Raw genomic sequence first — 24,123 nt, forward strand, 5'->3', positions numbered from 1 at the left:
CGTACATTTTGTCTTCTTATCTTATCTTATATAATACAGACGTTACTTCAAAAAAGAAGATGATTACGTCCTACGCGTCATTGTTAAAGCGTTTTGTACATTTCTTAAGGATAAAAAAAATATATTCTCTGGCACAATTTATTGTGGTGGTAACTGTGGCCTAGCAACACCGCCCTCTGACAGACATCAAAGAATCTTCTTAGGGTTTTTAGTGTGTGTTTTATTGAGCCGTTTTAAGGAAAATTATATTCCGAGACAGAACTGTACATACACACTATGGTGTGTTGTGAGACTATTCTATTTTAACATTCAAGTGTTTAAATTCATCTGTGTAGCCACGCGATGTTTTGAAATACACAACTAATTGGCTTTGATTAAAGTCAATTAGTTTTAATCCATATTGACATAAATGTCCAGACCATGGCCTCAAAAGTGATTTCAGAAAGAACTTAATCTCAGATTAAATTTAATCTGGATGCCTGCGGGATAATCAGTCCGCTTGACTTTTTAAAAAATGTGTCTTTTGTTTTATAAACGAAATAAATAAATAAATAATCTTTTGGGAAAAACATTTTTTTTGGCGAGGGGAATGGAGAAATGCTGATTGATATGTTTTACAAAATGTGTCTGCATAAGTTAAGTTGTCTGCTTGCGTTAGGTTGTCTGCATAAGTTAGGTTGTCTGCATAAGTTAGGTTGTCTGCATAAGTTAGGTTGTCTGCATAAGTTAGGTTGTCTGCTTGCGTTAGGTTGTCTGCATAAGTTAGGTTGTCTGCATAAGTTAGGTTGTCTGCATAAGTTAGGTTGTCTGCATAAGTTAGGTTGTCTGCATAAGTTAGGTTGTCTGCATAAGTTAGGTTGTCTGCACAAGTTAGGTTGTCTGCATAAGTTAGGTTGTCTGCATAAGTTAGGTTGTCTGCATAAGTTAGGTTGTCTGCATAAGTTAGGTTGTCTGCATAAGTTAGGTTGTCTGCATAAGTTAGGTTGTCTGCACAAGTTAGGTTGTCTGCATAAGTTAGGTTGTCTGCATAAGTTAGGTTGTCTGCATAAGTTAGGTTGTCTGCATAAGTTAGGTTGTCTGCATAAGTTAGGTTGTCTGCATAAGTTAGGTTGTCTGCATAAGTTAGGTTGTCTGCATAAGTTAGGTTGTCTGCATAAGTTAGGTTGTCTGCATAAGTTAGGTTGTCTGCATAAGTTAGGTTGTCTGCATAAGTTAGGTTGTCTGCATAAGTTAGGTTGTCTGCATAAGTTAGGTTGTCTGCATAAGTTAGGTTGTCTGCATAAGTTAGGCTGTCGTTAATAGAAACCAAAACAAAAATATGTGTGAATGAAAACAAAGAATCAAAAGTTTTTGACATCTCGAAAAAAAAAAAAAGAAACTACAAACAGTTTGCTCCAACAATTGTCCTACACTTATAGAGATGTTGTTGATTTAAACTATGTTTAGTTTCAGTTTCCCATTTGTTTTGTATTATTACAAGGCATGGGCGTAGCCATGGGGGGTTTCGGGGGTATAACCCCCCACCCTGAAATGAAATCCCCCCTCGCAGGGAGAGGGGGGGGGAGACGGACTTTAGTGACTGATTTTTTGCTTTGATTTTGTTTATTTTAGTGAGATTTTGATACTAAACCATCACTTGACCCAGCGCAGCCAAGGGGGTTCTGAGTTTAAAACCCTTACCAGGGGGTTTTGCAGTTAAATTCCCCTCATCTTTAAAACAAAACAAACAAAAAATAACGCAAACGACAATCCCCATTTTCCAAGAGCACAGCTAAGGAAGATTTTGATTTTTAAAACCCCTTCCGAAATTTACTATAAAACCCCCTCTTCAATATAAAAAAGAAGCAAATTACATACTCCAAATTCTATGAGTGTAGCCAAAGAGGGTGATGAGTTTTGAGTTGAAGCTAAAAAATACCTCTTCAATATAAAAAAAAGCAAATTACACACTCAAAAATCTTTGCGAGTAACTAAAGGGGTTTTAAGTTTAAACCCCCCTTCAGCGGGTTTTGAAGCGAAAAATACAAATTCTATAAAAAGAAAAAAGCAAATTACACACTCAAAATGCTATGAGCGTAGCCAAAGAGGGTTTTGAGTTTAAACCCCCTCCTCCAGATGGCTTTTTTTTTTTTAGTTTAAAACCACTCCAGATGTTTTTGAGTTTAAAATTCCCCCTACAGAGAGTTTTGAGGTTGACAACCCCCTCTTCAATATTATTTAAAGAAAACTACAATCACCAGATTCTACGTGCGTAACTAAATGGGGTTTTGAATTAGTTTAAAACCCCACAACAGATGATTTTGACAATAAAACTTCCCTTTTCGATATAAAATCTAAAGCAAACTATCGTCACCTAATTCCAAGAGCGTAGCGAAGAGATGGTTACAAAATTTCTACCAGTGGCTGGACTCCATTAATAAAGTGCAATGGATAGTCTTCTGCCTAAATTGAAAAAGACTAAATGTGGCTCAACAAAGATGGCTAAGACGGATTTTAGGAGTCAGTTATAGAGATCGGGTCTCAATCAAGTAAATGCTTTGCCGAACTGGGAGTCGACCCATTGGTAAGGTTTTGACAGAGCGTCGCATGAGGTTTGCGGGACATGTATTCTGACAAAATGAATTACGCATAATAAGAGTTGCAATGACATGGAGGACATTATGAGGAAATCGCAAACAGGAACATCCTAGTACAACTTCACGCCACACTTTCACACTGAGGTCCTCAGAGCAGGTGGAAAGAGGCTTCAGACATTGCCAATGACAGATTTATTTTTGTGGAAACAGCTTGCAGCTCAATGAGCCGAACAGCGCGATAGGAGTCAGTAATAATAGCACAGGTTTTGAAATAAAACTTTTAATATATATATATATATATATAGCTTTTATATAGCGCTACTTTCATGCTTATAACATGCTCAGAGCGCTATGGTCCAATCTCATTTGTGGACCAGTGGGGGGAGGGGGGATCTGGGAGTAGGTTTTCCATGCAGAATAATGCACTGTAGATACCTCAGAATATGCATTTTTTAGGCTTTCAATACCGGAAATAGAACTTTCTCTAGGGTATAATAAACATCTTCCGATAGAATGAAGGGTCAGAATGTAATAAAGATTAATTATATATAGATACACACAAATACACAGACACACACACATATATATGTATATATATGTATATATATATTACATGGGCGTAGCCAGGATTTTTTTTCGGGGGGGTGGTGGTGTTTGGGGGTGGATTTTTTTCTCTCTCCCCCCCCCCGACCCCCCCCCCCCCCCCCGCGAAAAAAAAATTATATGTATTTATGTGTGTGTGTGTACATAATCTTTATTACATTCTAACCCTTCATTCTTTCGGAAGACGTTTATTGTGCCCTAGAATAGGTTTCTCCATGAGTTAGTGGAAAAATTCCCCGCCATTGCTAGCAAGGGGGTCTGGGGGAGCGCTAGGAGCTCCCCCAGCGCGGGGCGAAGCCCCGCCGCAAAGCACTATTTCTGATATTGAAAACCAACAAAATGCATATTCGTATCTACACTGCATTTTCCTGTTATTAAAAAGTTTTATTTCAAAACCCTAATGTGCTATTCTTACTGACTTAGATCCTCCTGCGCCGTTCGGCGCATTTGCTGTTTAGCTGTTTCCATAAAAATCTGTCACTGGTAATGTCTGAAGCCTCTTCCCACCTACCATGAGGACCTCCACGAACGAGTGGCGTCAAGTTGTACTAGGATATCATTGCAACTCTTCTTATGCGTAATTCATTTTGTCGGAAAAAATGTCCCGCATACCTCATGCGTCGCTCTCTCACAATCTTACTAAGGGGTCGACTCCTAGTTCGGCATAGGATTTCCTTGATTTAGACCCGATCTCTATAACTGACTCCTAAAATCTGTCTTAGCCATCTTTGTTGAGCCACATTTAGTGTTTTTCAATTTAGGCAGATGACTATTCACTGCAGTTTATTAATGGAGCCCTGCCACTGGTAAAAATGTGTAACCTCTCTTGAATACGCTTTTGGAATTAAGTGACTGTAGTTTGCTTTAGATTTTATATCAAAAAGAGACGTTTTATCGTCAAAATCATCTGTTGTGGGGGATCTTAAACTCGAAACCATCTGGAGAGGTTTTAAACTTTAAAAAAAAGCCATCAGTAGAAGAGGGGTTTAAACTCAAAACCCCCGATTGGATTGGCTACGCTCTAATAATTTTAGTGTGTAATTTGCTTTTTTTTTATAATGAAGAGGTATTTTTAGCATCAAACCCCTCTAAATGAGGGTTTAAACTCAAAACCCCTTTTGGCAACGCTCATAGCATTTTGAGTGCGTAATTTGCTTTTTTTCTTACACTGAAGATGTATTTTTTATCCTCAAACCCCCCTGGAGGGGGGTTTAAACTCAAAACCTCTTTGGCTACGCTCATAGATTTTAGAGTGAGTAATTTGCTTTTATTTATATTGAAGAGGTACTTTTTAGCTTCAAACTCCACTGGAGGGGAGTTTAAACTCAAAACCCCTTTGACTACACTCATAACATTTTGAGTGTATAATTTGCTTTGTTTTTATTATTAAAGAGGTATTTTTTTACCTTCAAACCCCGCTGAAGTGGGGTTTAAACTCAAAACTGAGTCAAAACCCATTTAGCTACGCTCATAACATTTTGAGTGCGTAATTAGCTTTTTTTTATATTGAAGAGTGGGTTTATCGTAAATTTTAGAGGGGAATTTAAAATCAAAATCTTAACTAGCAGTGCTCTTGGAATAAGGGGATTTTCGTTTGCATCTTTTTTTGTTTTATAGAAGAGGGGGAGTTAACTGCAAAAACCCCAAGTAAAGGGTTTAAAACTCAAAACCCCTGGTAGGGGGTTTTAAACTCGAACCCCTCTGGTAGGGGTTTTAAACTCGAACCCCCCTGCTAGGGGGTTTAAACTCAAAAACCCTTTGGTTGTGCTGGGGCAAGTGATGGTTTAGTATTAAAATCTCAACTAAAATAAACAAAATCAAAGCAAAAAATCAGTCACTAAATTCCAACTGCCCCCCTTCGGGTGGGGTTTGAACCCCGAACCCCCCCCCCCGAAAAAAATCCTGGCTAAGCCCATGTTACAAGGCTTATATCAACTTATTCCGTCTGTCTGGTACGAATTTCGTTCATGTAATTTCTTTCACTTCCCAATCTCGTAGGAAGTTGGAACTTTGCACGATTATTCGTTGTGTTGTCCCTAGCAAAACATACATAAATTTTTAAAATAACCAATAGATTTTTGTTATTTAGAAAAAGGAAATAAATCTTACAGTATTGAGATATATGCAGTTCTTCCCTTGTGTAAAAATTGTTTAAAAATTTTTTTTTAATATTTTGCTTACTTTAGTTAAGTTTTAGATTTTGTAATGAATTCTCACTTCTCAAAATTGTGACCTATGTATAGAAGTTTTATTTTACTTTTTCGTCATAATTAGTGACCTTTACGTGACCTTTACGACTTTGTTTTTCTAACATAGTCTTTATTATTCTCCTTTAAATAATCGTGGATCATCAAAAGAGCTAATGTTACTACTCTACATGTGCTGATCTTAATTTGAATACTATAGTCATACTATCAGATTCAGTGTTTTGGAAAACTTTCTGCAATGATGTTTCTCTTAAACTTAATAAAATTGGAAGTTCCTTGCCAGAATTAATGGTCCACGGAGCATTTGATTCACAGTTCACGCACTGCCAATATGTTTATTGTAATGATCAACCTACTTTCAGCAGTATTTGAACTCTGATAGTACTGTGCCTATTGACAAGTTTACTTTATAAGCTCTACATTTTTTAAAATCTATCTTTTCTATTCTATTGTACCTTAAATTTATTATTCTTACTTATCTTATATAACCGGAAGTGATTACTGAATTAAATCTTCTAGGAAATGTCCGTACAGTTTAAATTCACGTCAAAAGTAATGAAGTCAACAAGAGTTCTCTTCTCATTTATTGTTACCCTTTCCTAGTTAACTCCCTTTCATTTGAACTCATAAATTATTCATTTTTTTTCTATTAAAGCAATTGAGTTTCAATCTCCACTTGATGGAGTGTTGATAAAGAATTATGACAACTAACTACTGTGATCTCGTTTGCCCGTGGGAACACCGTTTTAAGTCAATAAGTTGAGATAATAAAATGGACCCTTGCCCTCCCTTTTGTTCCTATGTTGATATTAAAAAACCATTTCGTAGCGACTTAAGGACGACGTCATCACTATGATGGCATTTCTTCTACCATAGCAAAAGATTGGAGCGTCTGCTGGGGTAAGAGCTTACTGCTAACTGTTGTGTACAATCTTCATTTGAAAAAAACTTTTTTGATATTTAAATAAGTTGTAATATTTTGTAGAACGGGTTTGTTCAATGGTAAAGTGTCAGATGTGTATCCGTATTCTGAACATATTGCTTTGTGAGTAAGATATATTTTGAGAAGCAGTTTATTTTATTTTGTGAGCAGTTTGTTTTGTGAGTATTTTTTTGTGAGCAGTTATTTTATGAGCAAATTATTTTATGAGCAGTTTGTTTCGTGAGCAGTTTGTTTTGTGAGCAGTTTGTTTTGTTAATAGTTTATTTTGCAACAAAACAAAAAAGGTTTGTACTACTTTTTTCTTCAAATCCATCAACATTCCAGGAGTCATAATCTATAATCTATATTATATTTAAAAGGGCCCTCTTTGATTGATTCGCTAATACTACTTCTCCCTGTTGCTGTGGACAAAAGAATATGAAAATCTAACCTTTTATCTCTGGTATCTAGAACAACTAAGATATTTTCATGACCCTAACCGCATCAGTTAGTAACCGTTCAATCTACCAGATACGAGAAACTTTAGTCGCAATGTCGAACAAAAAAAAGGCAGACATTTTGAAAAGTGCAAGATGATACTCTAAACGTTTTTTAAGCACTTTTCTTTTTGTGCGTAATTTCTTTTGATATAAATGACACTCGTGTAGCTCAGTCGGTAGAGCATTAGACTAAATCTGAGGGTCATGGGTTCAATTCCCTAATCGAGCGAAAACTTTTTGCTAAATTTATAAAATAATTTTTATAATACGTTTTTCTCACAATTTCATTTTAAAAACAGGATGTACATAAAAGTTGAAACGAAATATTTAATCGCGATCTTAAAATGATTTTTAACATTTGATTTCAGCATCAGAAAAGTCTTTCAAATATTTTGATATAAAGCTGAAAAGTCTGTAGGACTATTTTTAAGGCATATAGTGGGGGGTGGGGGGTGGGTGGGGAATAAGTGATACTGGAGAACAAAAAACTGTTTCGGAGGTGTAGCATTATAAAGCGGGACGTGCCAACATATACTTAAAGTGTTTTCAGGGGCAGGAGGGGGGCGGTGAAGAGAAAATTGAAATAAAGTTCACAGGACTGAAAGGATTGTATTTGGGAGGGGGGGTGGGGGCGATTTAAAGTGGCCCGTTCTAATTAAACGTACCACATACTATAAAGGGGGGGGGTTATTGAAATGCGGGCAGTTTCATTGAAAGTGCATAAAGATAAGGATGGGAAGTATTATGTGAGCATTTGCAGGATGTAGGAATAAAAAAGAGCCCAGGTCAAAAAAAAAAAATCCAATTTATCGTAAAAGATACTTGAATGACTTGGCCAGTGGCGGCGGGGGGGCCGTTGACTTTATAGCCAGAAAGTGTTCAAAGTAAAACGAAAAAAAAGGAAGGGATCCATGGTCTATGGCAAACTATCTCGTCTGGTTACTAGAAGTGCGCATCTCTGCACTAGCCTGGATGGCCGTGCGCATAATTTATTCATTATAGCAATGCATCATTTAGAGTTAGGGTGAGGGTTAAGGTTAGGGTTAGGGTTAACTTGCTCAGTATGTTAATGACTTAATTACACCTACATGGACTTATGTTTGCAAAAAGCACTTTATACAATGATGAAATGTTATGGTTATGAAATGTTGCAATGATGAAATGTTATGGTTATGAAATGTTGCAATGATGAAATGTCTTGTATGTTGAGATGTCAGGGAACCTAATATAGATATATTAATATATTGATATAGATAGAAAGAAAGAAAGATAATCAGAAATCGCTTCTAATGGAACGTAAAGTGAAAAAGTTCTCCCCACTGGCCACATTGGGCACAGGATACAGTGCCATTCGGCTCCTATAAGCTTCTCCCCACTGGCCACATTGGGCACAGGATGCTGTGCTATTGGGCTCTTAGAAGCTTCTCCCCACTGGCCACATTGGGCCCATGGTACAGTGCCATTCGGCTTCTATAAGCTTCTCCCCACTTCGACATTGGGCCCATGATACAGTGCCATTCGGCTCCTATAAGCTTCTCCCCACTGGCCACATTGGGCACATTATACAGTGCATTCGGCTCCTTTAAGCTTCTCCCCACTGGCCACATTGGGCCCATGATACAGTGCATTCGGCTCCTATAAGCTTCTCCCCACTTCCACATTGGGCCCATGATACAGTGCATTCGACTCCTTTAAGCTTCTCCCCACTTGCCACATTGGGCCCATGATACAGTGCATTCGGCTCCTTTAAGCTTCTCCCCACTGGCCACATTGGGCCCATGATACAGTGCCATTCGGCTCCTATAAGCTTCTCCCCACTGGCCACATTGGGCCCATGATACAGTGCCATTCGGCTCCTATAAGCTTCTCCCCACTGGCCACATTGGGCCCATGATACAGTGCATTCGGCTCCTATAAGCTTCTCCCCACTGGCCACATTGGGCCCATGATACAGTGCCATTCGGCTCCTATAAGCTTCTCCCCACTGGTGACATTGGGCCCATGATACAGTGCCATTCGGCTCCTATAAGCTTCTCCCCACTTGCCACATTGGGCCCATGATACAGTGCATTCGGCTCCTATAAGCTTCTCCCCACTTCCACATTGGGCCCATGATACAGTGCTTTCGGCTCCTATAAGCTTCTCCCCACTTCCACATTGGGCCCATGATACAGTGCATTCGGCTCCTATAAGCTTCTCCCCACTTCCACATTGGGCCCATGATACAGTGCCATTCGGCTCCTATAAGCTTCTCCCCACTTGCCACATTGGGCCCATGATACAGTGCATTCGGCTCCTTTAAGCTTCTCCCCACTGGCCACATTGGGCACAGGATACAGTGCCATTCGGCTCCTTTAAGCTTCTCCCCACTGGCCACATTGGGCCCATGATACAGTGCATTCGGCTCCTTTAAGCTTCTCCCCACTGGCCACATTGGGCACATTATACAGTGCCATTCGGCTCCTATAAGCTTCTCCCCACTTCCACATTGGGCCCATGATACAGTGCATTCGGCTCCTATAAGCTTCTCCCCACTTGCCACATTGGGCCCATGATACAGTGCATTCGGCTCCTTTAAGCTTCTCCCCACTGGCCACATTGGGCACATTATACAGTGCCATTCGGCTTCTATAAGCTTCTCCCCACTTCCACATTGGGCCCATGATACAGTGCATTCGGCTCCTTTAAGCTTCTCCCCACTGGCCACATTGGGCCCATGATACAGTGCCATTCGGCTCCTTTAAGCTTCTCCCCACTGGCCACATTGGGCCCATGATACAGTGCCATTCGGCTCCTTTAAGCTTCTCCCCACTGGCCACATTGGGCCCATGATACAGTGCCATTCGGCTCCTATAAGCTTCTCCCCACTGGCCACATTGGGCCCATGATACAGTGCATTCGGCTCCTATAAGCTTCTTCCCACTGGCCACATTGGGCACATTATACAGTGCCATTCGGCTCCTTTAAGCTTCTCCCCACTTCCACATTGGGCACAGGATGCTGTGCTATTGGGCTCTTAGAAGCTTCTCCCCACTGGCCACATGATACAGTGCTATTGGGCATCTCGAGGGTTCTCACCACTGGTCACATTTCGTCCTTTAAAGAAGCTACTTTTTTATGCCATCTGTTTGCTAATTCTGTCACGTTATGTATACGTCATATGGCTAACATAATTTGTTACGTCTGAGATGTTTGTGTAGAAGACTGTTTATTCATTGTGTTCCTTATTCAAAGTCAGTTCATTGACATCGGTTTATCATTGTTGGTTATGTTCCGTCAGTGTTACAGGCTATGTCTGAACATAATTGTATTGATGCTGTAACATCTGTATGGTCTCTTTTATAAGTACATATATTACAGTTAATACACTTTTTCTTGAAACAAAATGTCAAGAAGCCCTCACCTTCTAAGAGTTAATATTTATGAAAAATCATTTCTCCGGGTTATTAATATAAAATATATAGGGTAATAACAGATAGTGTAAAACTTAATCTTTAGAGAGCTATGTTTGATAAATATACAGGAATATATGTTGACCTTACAAAAGTAGTACTTTTGTTTAAATTATAGTTAGAGTCTAGGTAATTTTATTAAGATATTATTTACATTATTCTGACCATCTACATCTATCTATCTATCTATCTATCTATCTATCTATCCATCTATCTATCTATCTATCTGTCTGTCTGTCTATCTATCTATCTATCTATCTATCTATCTATCTATCTGTCTGTCTATCTATCTATCTATCTATTTATCTGGCCACCTATCTTGTAGCACACATTCATATAGATCTTTGTGTCCAGAAATAGTCGTTAGTCAATTCATATTTTAACCTTTTTTTTCTTCTTTGTCTATTTGTGTGTTACCTTCTTTCTCTTGATAGTGAACACCCCCCCCCAGCTTTAGTGTAGCCATGGGCTCTACCTCCCCCCCCCCCAGCTTTAGTGTAGCCATGGGCTCTACCTCCCCCCCCAGCTTTAGTGTAGCCATGGGCTCTACCTCCCCCCCCCCAGCTTTAGTGTAGCCATGGGCTCTACCTCCCCCCCCCCAGCTTTAGTGTAGCCATGGGCTCTACCTCCCCCCCCCCCCAGCTTTAGTGTAGCCATGGGCTCTACCTCCCCCCCCCCCCAGCTTTAGTGTAGCCATTGGCTCTACCTCCCCCCCCCAGCTTTAGTGTAGCCATGGGCTCTACCTCCCCCCCCCCCAGCTTTAGTGTAGCCATGGGCTCTACCTCCCCCCCCCAGCTTTAGTGTAGCCATGGGCTCTACCTCCCCCCCCCCAGCTTTAGTGTAGCCATGGGCTCTACCTCCCTCACGTCCGCCCACACAACCCTGATGCTAGAAACACGCAATCATTTGTGCCTAGCTTTCAAACAGCCAGATTGGCGTCACTGGTTCGGCTAACCGCAGCACCAACGAAAATAATTGTAAAAAAAAACGTTTTGATTTTCAAGTGCGTGGGTGAACGGAGGTATGTCGCAACCGTGTCGCTGCTAGCCGCCTCGCCTTCTCCCTACAGTTGACCCTCGGTGCTCTGGTTCCATTCAGTAAGAGTAATAGAGTGACCGTTTCTTTTTTTTTGAACGCATTTCATCTCGATTATTCTACTTGTATATGTGTTTGTATATATTTGTGCGTGTGTTTGTATATGTTTGTGTGTGTATGCATAGGTTTCTTGCGTCACCATAAAACGAGCTGGACTTTACCAAAAATAAAATTATGTTGTTGAAGTGGGGTGGATGGAGATGTTGCGCTCTGGTTTACATCGCCCACGCTTCTACAAACCCGAGGCCAGTTGTAATTATTATTACTCTGCTCACTCCCCCTCCGCCCCCTTCTTCCTCTGCGACAGCACACGCGCGTAAAAGCTGAGTTGTGTGACCGCCGCTAGTGACATATGGTCAGCACCGAATGGTTCTTTCATCTTCTGTTGTTGAGTTTCTAGCAGCACTGAGAACGGTAATCCCGTATCTAGCCTTTAGTTCTAGACATTGGATCAGCGCGTGTTGGACGGTCACGTGGTCTGTGGCGAATATTTTCCTTGTAACGTGAACTCACTAGTTGCATTCTGGGACTTCATGCAAGATCTATTTTTAGACTCCTAGATCCAGGGAAAAAAAATAGACAGGTCGGTTTGAATAAGTGTCTAAATTATATTTTGTAACATAACCTTCAGTATTAGAAAATGGTAGGTGTAGTGCTTGTTGACTCTAGGTCTACTTGGTTCAAGGGCTCTGTTGCTCGGGGCGCCAGGTACTAAACAAGTCTATAAAAAAACAATAATGTAGATGCACGAGAAAAAAACACTTTAATATTTGAAACTGATAATTCAGATTATTTATTATAAAAATTAACGTGTTTAAAAATAATAATATAATAATAAAGACTAAAAATGTTTTCAACAAGTTTTAGGTAGACATTGTGAAGCAATGACTATTCTGTTGGATAAAAATATTTGGTCTTTCATTCTATCGAATATCTTCTCTGGTTAATTACTTGTATAGTTACGTACTGCTATACCAGCACGCACATCATGTACTGGTCATGTATGGCCTATACACATCATGTACTGGTCATGTATGGCCTATACACATCATGTACTGGTCATGTATGGCCTATACACATCATACGTGGCACTGGACCGCCTGCGACTTTCTTGTTCTCTGTGTGAGTAGTAGTATTATGAACCATGTCACTTCGCACTGGTCAGCCATTCATCTCTGAGTTCTTTCTGTCTGGTGGAATCTTCTCAGCGTCGTTTCGGTCAACGCCGAATCATTTGAAAGTCTTTCTTACACAAGATCTTCCAGGTGATCATGTCACACCCTTCTCCTGTTTTCTAAGGCATGTGTGGTGGGGGGGGGGGAGTGGTTCATTTAACTGGTAGTGTGAAAGGAAGGGGTCATAAAACTGAGTGAATGACGCCATTTAACTAGATGAGTGGGGTCAAATAACTGGGGTAGTGGGATGATATAACTGGTGTGGGGGGGGGGGGGGTCATATAACTGAGGGTAGTGTCATATAGCTGGGGGTTTGGGACAGAGGCGTAGCGAGCAAAACGTGCGCCTGGGGCAAAGTACTTTATTGGCGCCCCACTCCCCATTTTCCATGAACCAATATAGGCGCCCCCCTTAAGATAGCGCCCGGAGCATTGTGCCCCCCCCTCCCCACTACGCCTCTGGTTTGGGATCCTAATCTATTACAGTTGTAATATTATCGACTGTTATATTCACACTACTTGTCATCAATAAACATAAAAGTAGCGTATGATTGAAGCACTACAATAAGCCAGGACGATGACTCAAACCACAGACCTGTCCACACCAGTTTACGATGGCAGGGGATACAAAAAGTAAATTGCATGCCATCGTTCGAGGAAGAAGCCAACAAAATACGGGCAGTGGGGGGGGGGCAGTTTGTATTGGGTTGGTGCTGCCTAGAATTGGCGGTCGACAGATACATCGGGCCAAAACCACATGTTTGGATTTTGGGAGTTATTACAGAAAACGGCTTTATTGGTTCGTTTCTTCATTAACGTCTCACTTTTCGAGCAATAATTAAATGCTCTGTTCATCCTGTTTCGTCTTCGTCCTATGCGATACAAGAGCTGGTATGTAAAGAAGAATATCAGAACTGCACGAGAAGCGTTCATCTCCTGCTAAGTTGAAGCTACGACTTTGAGCCATAAGTGCCAACTTGTACCACCCTTCAAAAAATCCTGCGGGTGCCACTGCCTGGAATAGGGAATAAGAAATGTATCTTTCTGTATGGCTCATGATATTAAGCTCTACAAGGCCTAAACAATAATGTCTACCAGTTTTGAAGAACGTAAATGTTTGATGAATTAAAAATTCCAAAAAAAAAATGTGTCTATACAAAACTCGCCAGCTTGCCTAACCTCGTAATATGACACTAATGAAATCTTTTCTATAAGGAGTCTTAGTATTGATCGAGAGTGGTCGTGCCACTCTTCAAAACAAAAAGAAATAAAGACATCATCGTGAATATGATATTGTCAAAATATTGATTTTTTTTCAGCCTTGCGTCGTTCCGTTGTAATTTTTTAGAAAATGTTTTTTTGTTGTTTGCCAGTCGCTTGTTGTATGATTTGTTGATTGTCGTCAGTCTGTACCTCCCGGACTCGAGGCTTCATGACATGAACACGTTTTTCTGGTGTGTCTTTGATGTAAACAGAATGGAAAAAAGAATAGAAAGTTTATAGACGCTTTAATGTTAAGTGATGCTTTAGAATGATGCAGCTGTTTATCCTAGAAGTGTTTATATATATATAACTATATATATATAAACATTTCTATGATACATGTATACAGAATCATTGTCTGATATATGTCTATATGCCTTCATTACTCGTACAGTATTGTATCGATGGATTATAGTGCTGTTAATACACTAACAAGAACTTCAAATCAATTCTCCCCTGACAATGCAACATTAGAGAGTTCTCCTAACCTTAGACCTTATTCAACGAGTGATAAAGATGGTGGATGAGTCCTTTTTTATTTAGATTTAAGTCCACTTGAAAAATTTGAATTGTTAAAACGATACTTGCTAGTGGAATGTTACGTCAGTTTTCCTAGTGGATCATTACATCTGTTTTCCTAGTGAGTCATTCAGTCAGTTTTCCTAGTGGGTCATTCAGTCAGTTTTCCTAGTGGATCATTACATCTGTTTTCCTAGTGAGTCATTCAGTCAGTTTTCCTAGTGGGTCATTCAGTCAGTTTTCCTAGTGGGTCATTCAGTCAGTTTTCCTAGTGGGTCATTACATCTGTTTTCCTAGTGAGTCATTCAGTCAGTTTTCCTAGTGGGTCATTCAGTTAGTTTTCCTAGTGGGTCATTCAGTCAGTTTTCCTAGTGGGTAATTACATCTGTTTTCCTAGTGGGTTATTCAGTCAGTTTTCCTAGTAGGTCATTCAGTCAGTTTTCCTAGTGGGTCATTCAGTCAGTTTTCCTAGTGGGTCATTCAGTCAGTTTTCCTAGTGGGTCATTCAGTCAGTTTTCCTAGTGGGTCATTCAGTCAGTTTTCCTAGTGGGTCATTCAGTCAGTTTTCCTAGTGGGTCATTCAGTCAGTTTTCCTAGTGGGTCATTCAGTCAGTTTTCCTAGTGGGTCATTCAGTCAGTTTTCCTAGTGGGTCATTCAATCAGTTTTCCTAGTGGATTATTAAGTCAGCAAAAAAAAACACTAAAAATGTTGATGCTGTTTTTAAAACCTCAAACATTTCATGAGTTTTCTTTCTATTTATAGAGTGACGAACCTGATAATGAATTGATACATTTGACAATACGAGTAGCAACAGTCGTCTCTATTCATAATGTAGAGGTTGAGGGCTGCAAACTAATTACTAGACAAGAATCCTACATTACAGTAGGGTTTGATAACCCACGAGAAATCAATGTTAACTAGAAGGTCAATGATCTTATAATTAGTCTCTCCTTCATGAACCCTACTCACTGGTGACGCCACTACCTCCCACTTTCCCCCATTCTACTTTAGAAAGACCCTGACTGCTATGACATCAAATTATCTTTTTTTCTATCATTGTATTTGTTTAATCCTGTGTTGGAATATTGAAGTCTCATCGCCCCCCACCCTCCCCCAGTCCCTCATAAAGTATCCCTACAGATGTTTATGGACCAGCTGTGCTGAAGATGTGATTGTGGAGTTGTGGGATCGGTCTCGATACAATAGAAGCTAATGAAATAGAGTTGTTTTTTTCATGTCACAAAACTTCAGTATCTGGTCTTAGGAATTCATTGCCGCCGTGGTAGCAGCTTTCAAGGCAAGTCTTTGGCGTAACTTTTTGCATGTTTTAGCAATCTACCATTTTAGTTACTATTGATTGCTAAAATCGTATTGATTCAAGTTCTATCTATCTATCTATATACCTACCTACCTACCTACCTACCTATCTATCTATCTATCTATCTATCTATCTATCTATCTATCTATCTATCTATCTATCTATCTATCTATCTATCTATCTATCTATCATCTATCTATCTATCTATCATCTATCTACCTATCTATCTATCTACCTCTACCTATCTATCTATCTATCTATCTATCTATCTATCTATCTATCTATCTATCTATCTATCTATCTTTCTATCTGTCTATCTATCTATCTATCTATCTATCGATCGATCAATCTCAGTACATATATATGTATCACATATGTTTATATATATCACTCTATCACTAAATCTATGTATTCGTCCATCCATCAATTGTCCAACCATCCATTGATGAATTGTCTAAAGTTATGTTTTTGTCTGATAAACGTCATTCGTAGAACTAGAAAGGTCATCCTTGTTAAAGTGAGTTAAACGGACAACAGCCAACAGCTGACGAGATAATAGTGTAGACTGAATCTTCTTTTTTAACGAACATATACAAACAACGCACATACATTGGCACAAAGTCCTTTAACAAAATCTTCAAACATTAGTGACTAGTACCTCTTTAAGACCTGAGACCTGGGCATATTCTATAGAGGGTGTCATGATTAAAAAAAAAAAGTAAATTTCCCTTTTAGATCTTGCGATCTGTGGGGCAGATGATGTTAAGATCATCTGTTTCTTTAGCCAACGGTTAGCGAGCAGGGTGTCATGTGGCCAGCACAACGACCAACCATCTTTACTTTCCCCAACTAAAGTCAGGTGCCCATTAGAGCTGGTGGACTTAGAGGCGCCCTAAAAATCCCAGATTTCAAAATTCCAGTCTTCCCCGAGATTTGAACCAAGGACCCCAGGTTCGGAAGCCAAGCGCTTAACCACTCAGCCACCGCGCCATGATTAGCGTTAAAATAATTCTTACAGATGCTGACAGTTATTGAGCTCAACTTTTATGATAATTTACATAAATCTATTTTTTTAAGGTTTGATCCTCAAGCAAGTCAGATTAAAACTGAATACTTGAATACACATGAAAGATTAAAATTGAATGCTAAAATATACATGAAAGATTATAACTGAATACATAATACACATGAAAGATTAAAATTGAATGCTAAAATACACATGAAAGATTATAATGTAACACTTGCATGCACATAAAAGGTTATAATTTAGTACTTGAATGCACAGGAAAGAATATCAATTAAATTTAATGGTATTAACATAATTTCCAACTTGAAAGAATGGGAATTTAATAGTTTGTTATTTCCATTGTTCCGTAATGTTGTTATAACGGAAAGTGGTATTGAAATAAGCACTCCAATAGCATACGTCTCAAAAGCTTCTAACAACCATTCCAACTCCTGGCCCACACGTCTGGCTCTGATATTTACTGACAAGAGAAGTGACAAAGGCGGCGCCTAAACCAGTAAGCTTCGAGCAGATGGGGCTCATAAGCCTTGGCTGGCTTTCCCGATAGGAGAAGAAAAACTCTGCTGCCTTGCGGTTATACTGAAAAATGGGAAAGGCGAGTCAACCTTCAGGAGCTGGTGACCCTTAGGTTGCTTGCAAGCACTATAGCAGAAACTGCGACGCCGCTGATCCCAAACTGTATCGGTGCCTGCCTATCCTTTGGACACATCAGCTGCAGAGGATAGAGCTGCTTTTTGGGCGACATCGTTCCTACCTTAGCTCATGTCTAGGCTTTCATCTCATTTCTATGATATATAATTCTTAATCGCTTCGCGACTGAATAAAGCCTTAGGTTTCGACAGATGTAAAAAAAAAGATTTAAAAAAAAAGACATGACTAAATAATGTAACGCCTCTGTTTTCACTGTACAAATAACTAAAGCACTGGCGGGGTTCAGATGATCAATAGTTTCCGTTGAATAATCATTTTATGATATTCCCTTTAACAAAAAAAAACAAACTCCAATCTATGCATGTATTGGGCTATTTCTGGTCAAATGTTCTTTTTAAATAGCCACTTTATGAGCCAATATCTATTTTTAGAAACTGAAGCCAGGCAATCATTTAACTCCCACATTCGATGTCGTCTGAGACTTTTTTTTTTTTTTGAGAAAGAGGAAATCTGAAAGGCTTTGGAATAATGAAATAAAAGATGATTCAAATATAAGAGGATGAAAAATGAGTGAGGAGGGAGAGTTGAGGGAGAGTTGAGGAGAGAGTTGAGATAAGTAAAAGTACAAACTAAAACATTAAGAGATTTGATTGATCACTAAAATCAGAATCTAAAAAAAATGCAAACAGACAGACAATTGAAGTATAATATTACATGTCTATTTAGACAATTTAAGTCTAACATTACATGACTAGACAGACAAGGGTTATGAAACATAGCACATCCATTCAGACAGTTAAAAGGAAATTTAATAGGACAAATCAGAAAACGGGATTAATATGGCATGGCACGACTGAAAATTGAACTCTAATATTACTTTACTATTCAGAAAATTGAAGTGTAATATTACTTGACTATTCAGTCAATTGAAATTTAATACAGTGTATCTAGACAGATAATAGAAATGTTATATTAGCATGTCTGTAAAAACATTTGAGGTTGACATAGTAAGACTATTCAGACATTTAAAGTGCATTATAACAAGACTATTCAGACCACTGAAGTGTAATATAGCATGACACTATTCAGACAAACAAAATGCATATAGCATGACTATTCAGACTTTTGAAGTGCAATATAGCATGACTATTGAGACAATTGATTGGTTTGAGATATTAACTTGACTAATCAGACAATAGGAATAGTACTATATACTATGACTAGACGGATAATACGCAACATTATAATAGCAAATATTTATTGACGAACTAAAATGTCAAAATATGAAAAGTAAATGACTAAACAATTGCATTAAAAGAGGCCAACTCTAAGACGAAATGACAAGGTAAAATAAAAGACTGGAGTCCAGCGGAAGAAAACGAAATGTCCATAAAAATGACCGATGTTAAAAAGATGGAGTATGGGTATGAAACAAAATATAAATATCGACTATTCCAACTAACAATAATTCCGGAAGATCAAAGACATAATGACTGGTCAGACAAACACATTGATCAATGGAATAACTAGACAAAATAAAAATGTACTGATGGACAAAACTGACGAATTATAACATACTGAATGACCAGACAAATTATAAAACACTGAATGACCAGACAGACAAATGACACCAGATATGTATATTATACACTGGATGACCAGGAATTATTACACATTGAATGACCAGACAGATTATTACACACTGAATGACCAGACAGTCACTAAGTAATGGTGAATTATCGATATGTTCACTATCTGACTATTGATTTGGGTTTTGTTTCTTTCCCCGCCAACAGTGTGTTTTTTTTTCGACAAGTCACTTATGGCTCTCTCTCTCTCTCTCTCTCTGTATTTCTTCTCTCTCTCTCTCTCTCTCTCTTTCTCTCTGTATTTCTTCTCTCTCTCTCTCTCTCTCTTTCCTTCTGTGTATTTCCTATCTCTCTCTCTCTCTCTCTCTCTTACTCAAACACTTAATAGGCCAAGCCATCCCTCAGTTTGCCTTCTGATATAAAACAAATAACTTACGAGTTACACTCCCCACGCCACCCACATCCACCTCAATTAAACACTAAATACTCCGAGACACACACACACACACACACACACTACAACACACTAGTTACACATCATGACGTCTGCACTGGTCTCTCTCTCTCTCTTTTCTACTGTCTTGAAATGACCAGTAACTTTGTTACGACATGGAAGATCACATCCCTTTGATTGGTGAGTTCCTTGCTCAGCAGTACTGATGGTTAACCACAAATATCGAAATGTACTCAATAGACTGTAGGAAGTGTGTGTGTATAGACTGTGTTGGTCGTCTAATCATAATCAGAAGTAGAAGGTTGTCAAATGATCTTTTGTCATAAAGTTTAACTTGGGACTTGAACTCTTCAGAGCTCGTGTTCTACTTTCACACCTGTTTCATCTAATTCAGTCTCTCACATCTTCATGTCAACTCAATTCTTAACATTTCACGTGATACTCACGGGCAGTAGGTTATGTGCACCAGTTATTATGATTAGGTTTTGTGCACCAGATACTGCAAGTAGACTCGGTGCAACAATTATTGCGATTAGGTTTGGTGCACTCGCTTCTGAAAGTGGACTTCGTGCATCAGTTATTGTGCACCAACTGTTGCGAGTAGGCTTAGAGCATCAGTTATTGCGAGTAATCTTTGTGCATTAAACTGTTGCGAGTAGGCGTATTGCACTTGTTGTTGCGAGTAGGCTTAGAGCACCAGTTATTAATAGTAGGCTTAGAGCACCAGTTATTAATAGTAGGCTTAGAGCACCAGTTATTAATAGTAGGCTTAGAGCACCAGTTATTAATAGTAGGCTTAGAGCACCAGTTATTAATAGTAGGCTTAGAGCACCAGTTATTAATAGTAGGCTTAGAGCACCAGTTATTAATAGTAGGCTTAGAGCACCAGTTATTAATAGTAGGCTTAGAGCACCAGTTATTAATAGTAGGCTTAGAGCACCAGTTATTAATAGTAGGCTTAGAGCACCAGTTATTAATAGTAGGCTTGGTGCAACCGTTGTTAAAATGTAGGATTTAACAAATTTGCATTGTATTTTTAGCGGCCCCCGAAAGGGGAAAAGACGCTATTATTTTTGCGGCCTGTCTGTCCGTCCGTCCCGTTTAGATCTCGGAAACTAGAAGAGAAAATGAAAATCGGACGTCATGATATTTTAGATCATTCAAAGTTTTGATGCAAGGGCTACTTTTTTTTTCCGCAAGTGAACCATCTAATTTTTAAAATTATCTATGCAAGCAGATTTATCAAAACGATACACCACTTTTCAATGAAAAACTTCTATGTAGGTAAAATTTTTAAAAAGGTCACAGACTTTTGTATTAATAAATCAGGCTTCATTCATAGATTCGCGCATTGGTACAAAAAATTTGCATCTAAGGTCACAATGGTAAAAGTGTTAATGGATCATTATAAAATATATTTTCCATTTATTAACTAACTCATAGAGTAAAATACTGATTCAAATGTTGTTTTAAAAAATAATTTTAATACGAACCTCGTTTTAGTTGAAAGTTTAAAAAAATCGAACTACCTATATAGCGCGTAGTTTTGACAAATCCTCATTCTAGGGGCCTACACTTGACATTCTAAACAAGTCTAAACCAGATCTAAATATATTTATAATATATATATATATTATAAATGTATTGATAAAATTATTAAGGCAATAACTTATCATCTGACAGCTTAGGGTTGCAGATTTATTTATAATGTAAACAGTAGTATCACATTAAGAAATGAATCGGATACGAACAGCACACCTACACCTTTACCCAGTAACAAAAGGCCTACTATTCATGATCATAACATTGGCCTAGGTCTAGTAGTTTTAAGATTAAACGTGTAAATCATACAAGTTCTAGTCTAGATACAGTAGATTCTATATCAAGATTCTATATCTAGTTCTAGATCTAGACTAAGATCTATTTCTAGATCTAGACTTAGATCTATTTCTAGATCTAGACTTAGATCTATTTCTAGATCTAGACTTAGATCTATTTCTAGATCTAGACTTAGATCTAGTTCTAGACCTAGACTTAGATCTTGAATCTAGATTTAGATCTAAAACTAGGTCTATATCTAGATAGATCTATGTCTAGTTTGTATGACAAATGACAATGGAGATATTAATTTTTATTTGCGAGGGGAAAGTCTTGCTTGTCAAGCCATTTCTATACATCTTTACTCTGTAGCTAGCTCACTCCCTAAAGTGCTAAAATAGGTCAAGATTTTTTTTTTTCGTGTTGCCAATTTATCAAATTTGGTAAGAAGAATAAATCTTTTTTAGTTTCTCTTTATTACATGTAGGCTAACATGTTGATAATTTTGAATGTATGGATAAGGTTAATAATTATTATTTAAAAAATTATAAGTGTACGCTAAATGAAAATGTGGAGATGCTGTGGCTGAGGGGTAAAGTATTTGGTACCGGAAGTCCCGTGTTCGAATCCTGGTGAAGACTCTAGGTGGACCACTTCGGGGGCCGATTTCGAGTTTGTGTTTCCACACAAACTGTCTTTGTCACTTTGTTTTCAATAACTTCTCCTTCACCAATCAGTGTGTTGAACATGACATGATCTGTCGGTCGTTTTTATGCGTTCCTGTCTTCACATTGAATAGAATCTCTTTCAATGATAGGTCCGCTCATTATTGGATGTTGTCTTCAGTAACTCTTCTTCATTAGTCAAAGGAAGACAACTACTAATGCTACTTAAAAGACTTGTCTATGATTCTGTATTCATTAGTTGTTAACTTTCTTGAATTTTAAAGCACACAAAAAAACACAAAACATATACAACTGAAAGGGAAAACAAATAGAATACTATGTTTTAATATATGTGTATTTCTAACTTCTAACTTCTAACTTCTAACTTCTAACTTCTAACTTCTAACTTCACTTTATTATGGCAGTGGCGTAGCTAGGGTTGGGGAGGAGGGGGGAGAATTTGATAATCCCTCCGGGTTCCCACTTGAGAGGGGCTCCAAATGAGTGTTTATTACATTAAAAATTAAATACTATGCAAAATACAGGGGCCCCAAAAGAGGTCAAGCCCCTTAGACCCCCAAACAATGGAAAATTCCTAGCTGCTACGCCCCTGGCGCTTGGACTTTGACAGTGTAGAACTGCTGATCTTGATTAGAGAACGTCTAGTCAGTCAACTAATTGCTTAAAAATGGAATTCAGAGATGGCATGATATAATTCTTCTGTCTGTTGGCAGGCGTTTGGCATGTGTATTTTTCCTAAAGGTGTTCTCCTCCTAGTGGTGTTCTCATTAGTACAGGTGTTCTCACTCGTTCCGGTTTTCTCATAGTCACTTGTACAGGTGTTCTCACTCGTTCCGGTTTTCTCATAGTCACTTGTACAGGTGCTCTCACTCGTTCCGGTTTTCTCATAGTCACTTGTACAGGTGTTCTCACTCGTTCCGGTTTTCTCATAGTCACTTGTACAGGTGCTCTCACTCGTTCCGGTTTTCTCATAGTCACTTGTACAGGTGCTCTCACTCGTTCCGGTTTTCTCATAGTCACTTGTACAGGTGCTCTCACTCGTTCCGGTTTTCTCATAGTCACTTGTACAGGTGCTCTCACTCGTTCCGGTTTTCTCATAGTCACTTGTACAGGTGCTCTCACTCGTTCCGGTTTTCTCATAGTCACTTGTACAGGTGCTCTCACTCGTTCCGGTTTTCTCATTGTCACTTGTACAGGTGCTCTCACTTGTACACTTGTTCTCCCTAGCCCACTAGTCACAACGTTTCATTACAAAGGGAAGGCCTAAACTTACACAGACAGACACATCTGGTTTGCGTTCAACTGGCTATTAAGGGATTCCACTGAACGGAAGCCGGGCCCCTGCACAATATCGATTTTCTGTTCATTTTTGTTTTTTATATTTTGTGTGTGAATTTTATTTGTTTCAGAGATTCCCGATGTATGCAACAAGAATTAGGTCATATGCGTGGGAGGGAAATTATAGTGTATGTTTAGGGTATCTATTTATATCTATCTTTAAATCTATCTATCTATCTATCTATCTATCTATCTATCTATCTATCTATCTATCTATCTATCTATCTATCTATCTATCTATCTCTCTCTATATATATATAGAGAGAGAGTATAATGAATAAATATAATGAATATATATAAATGAATATACATATATTTAACTATTTAACTATCTATCTATATCCTATCTTTTCTTATAAGATACAGACGTTACTTCAAAAAAGAAGATGGTTATGTCCTACGCGAGTTCCTAGGTCCATCTAGTCATCCATGTTAACCAATGACTTAAATTCTGCCAAGTCACTGGTTTTCCTGGCTGGCTCAGGCAACCCATTCCATGCTCTAATAGCACAAGGGAAGAAGGAGCATTTGTACAAATTTGTCCTAGCATATGGAACAAGAACAATGATTAACTTATTGGCAGGGGCGGACTGGGTATCAAAATCGGCCCGGGCATTACCATATAAACCGGCCCACAAATGGCGTCATTTATTTTCGGGGGGGGGGGGGATTTTTACCCCACTCCGCAATTTATATATATATATATATTAGTGTGTGTGTATATGTAATTAATCTTCATTACATTCTGATCTTTCATTCTTTCAAACGTTTTTTTCTACCCTAGAATACTCTTTTCCTATAATTAGTGGAAAGACAGTACACACCGGCAAAGGGCAGCTAGGGAGCCCTGGGGAGCGCTGTGAGCTACCCCCAGTGGTGTCCGGAACCAAGCATTATTTCCGTTATTTTAAGCTTAAAAAATGCATATTC

At 38.6% G+C, this 24,123-nt stretch overlaps 1 protein-coding gene across 8 annotated transcripts in view; it reads left to right on the forward strand.

Moving 5' to 3' along the window:
- Positions 1-24,123, forward strand: part of LOC106064754 (protein dimmed-like) — a 91,448-nt gene that overhangs the window by 53,610 nt on the left and 13,715 nt on the right. The window contains exon 1 of one of the 8 annotated variants that reach the window (XM_013223370.2): positions 11,463-11,938. The exons of 6 other annotated variants lie outside the window; for them this stretch is intronic. The gene's annotated coding sequence lies outside the window, so the exon portion shown is untranslated. Of the gene's footprint in view, positions 1-11,462; positions 11,939-15,127; positions 15,610-24,123 lie in introns of those variants that run through there. One more of the 8 variants, XM_013223366.2, reaches the window with a different exon arrangement.

Source organism: Biomphalaria glabrata, chromosome 2 (genome assembly GCF_947242115.1).
Source record: "Biomphalaria glabrata chromosome 2, xgBioGlab47.1, whole genome shotgun sequence".
In the NCBI taxonomy this organism is placed as follows: Eukaryota; Metazoa; Mollusca; class Gastropoda; family Planorbidae; genus Biomphalaria; species Biomphalaria glabrata.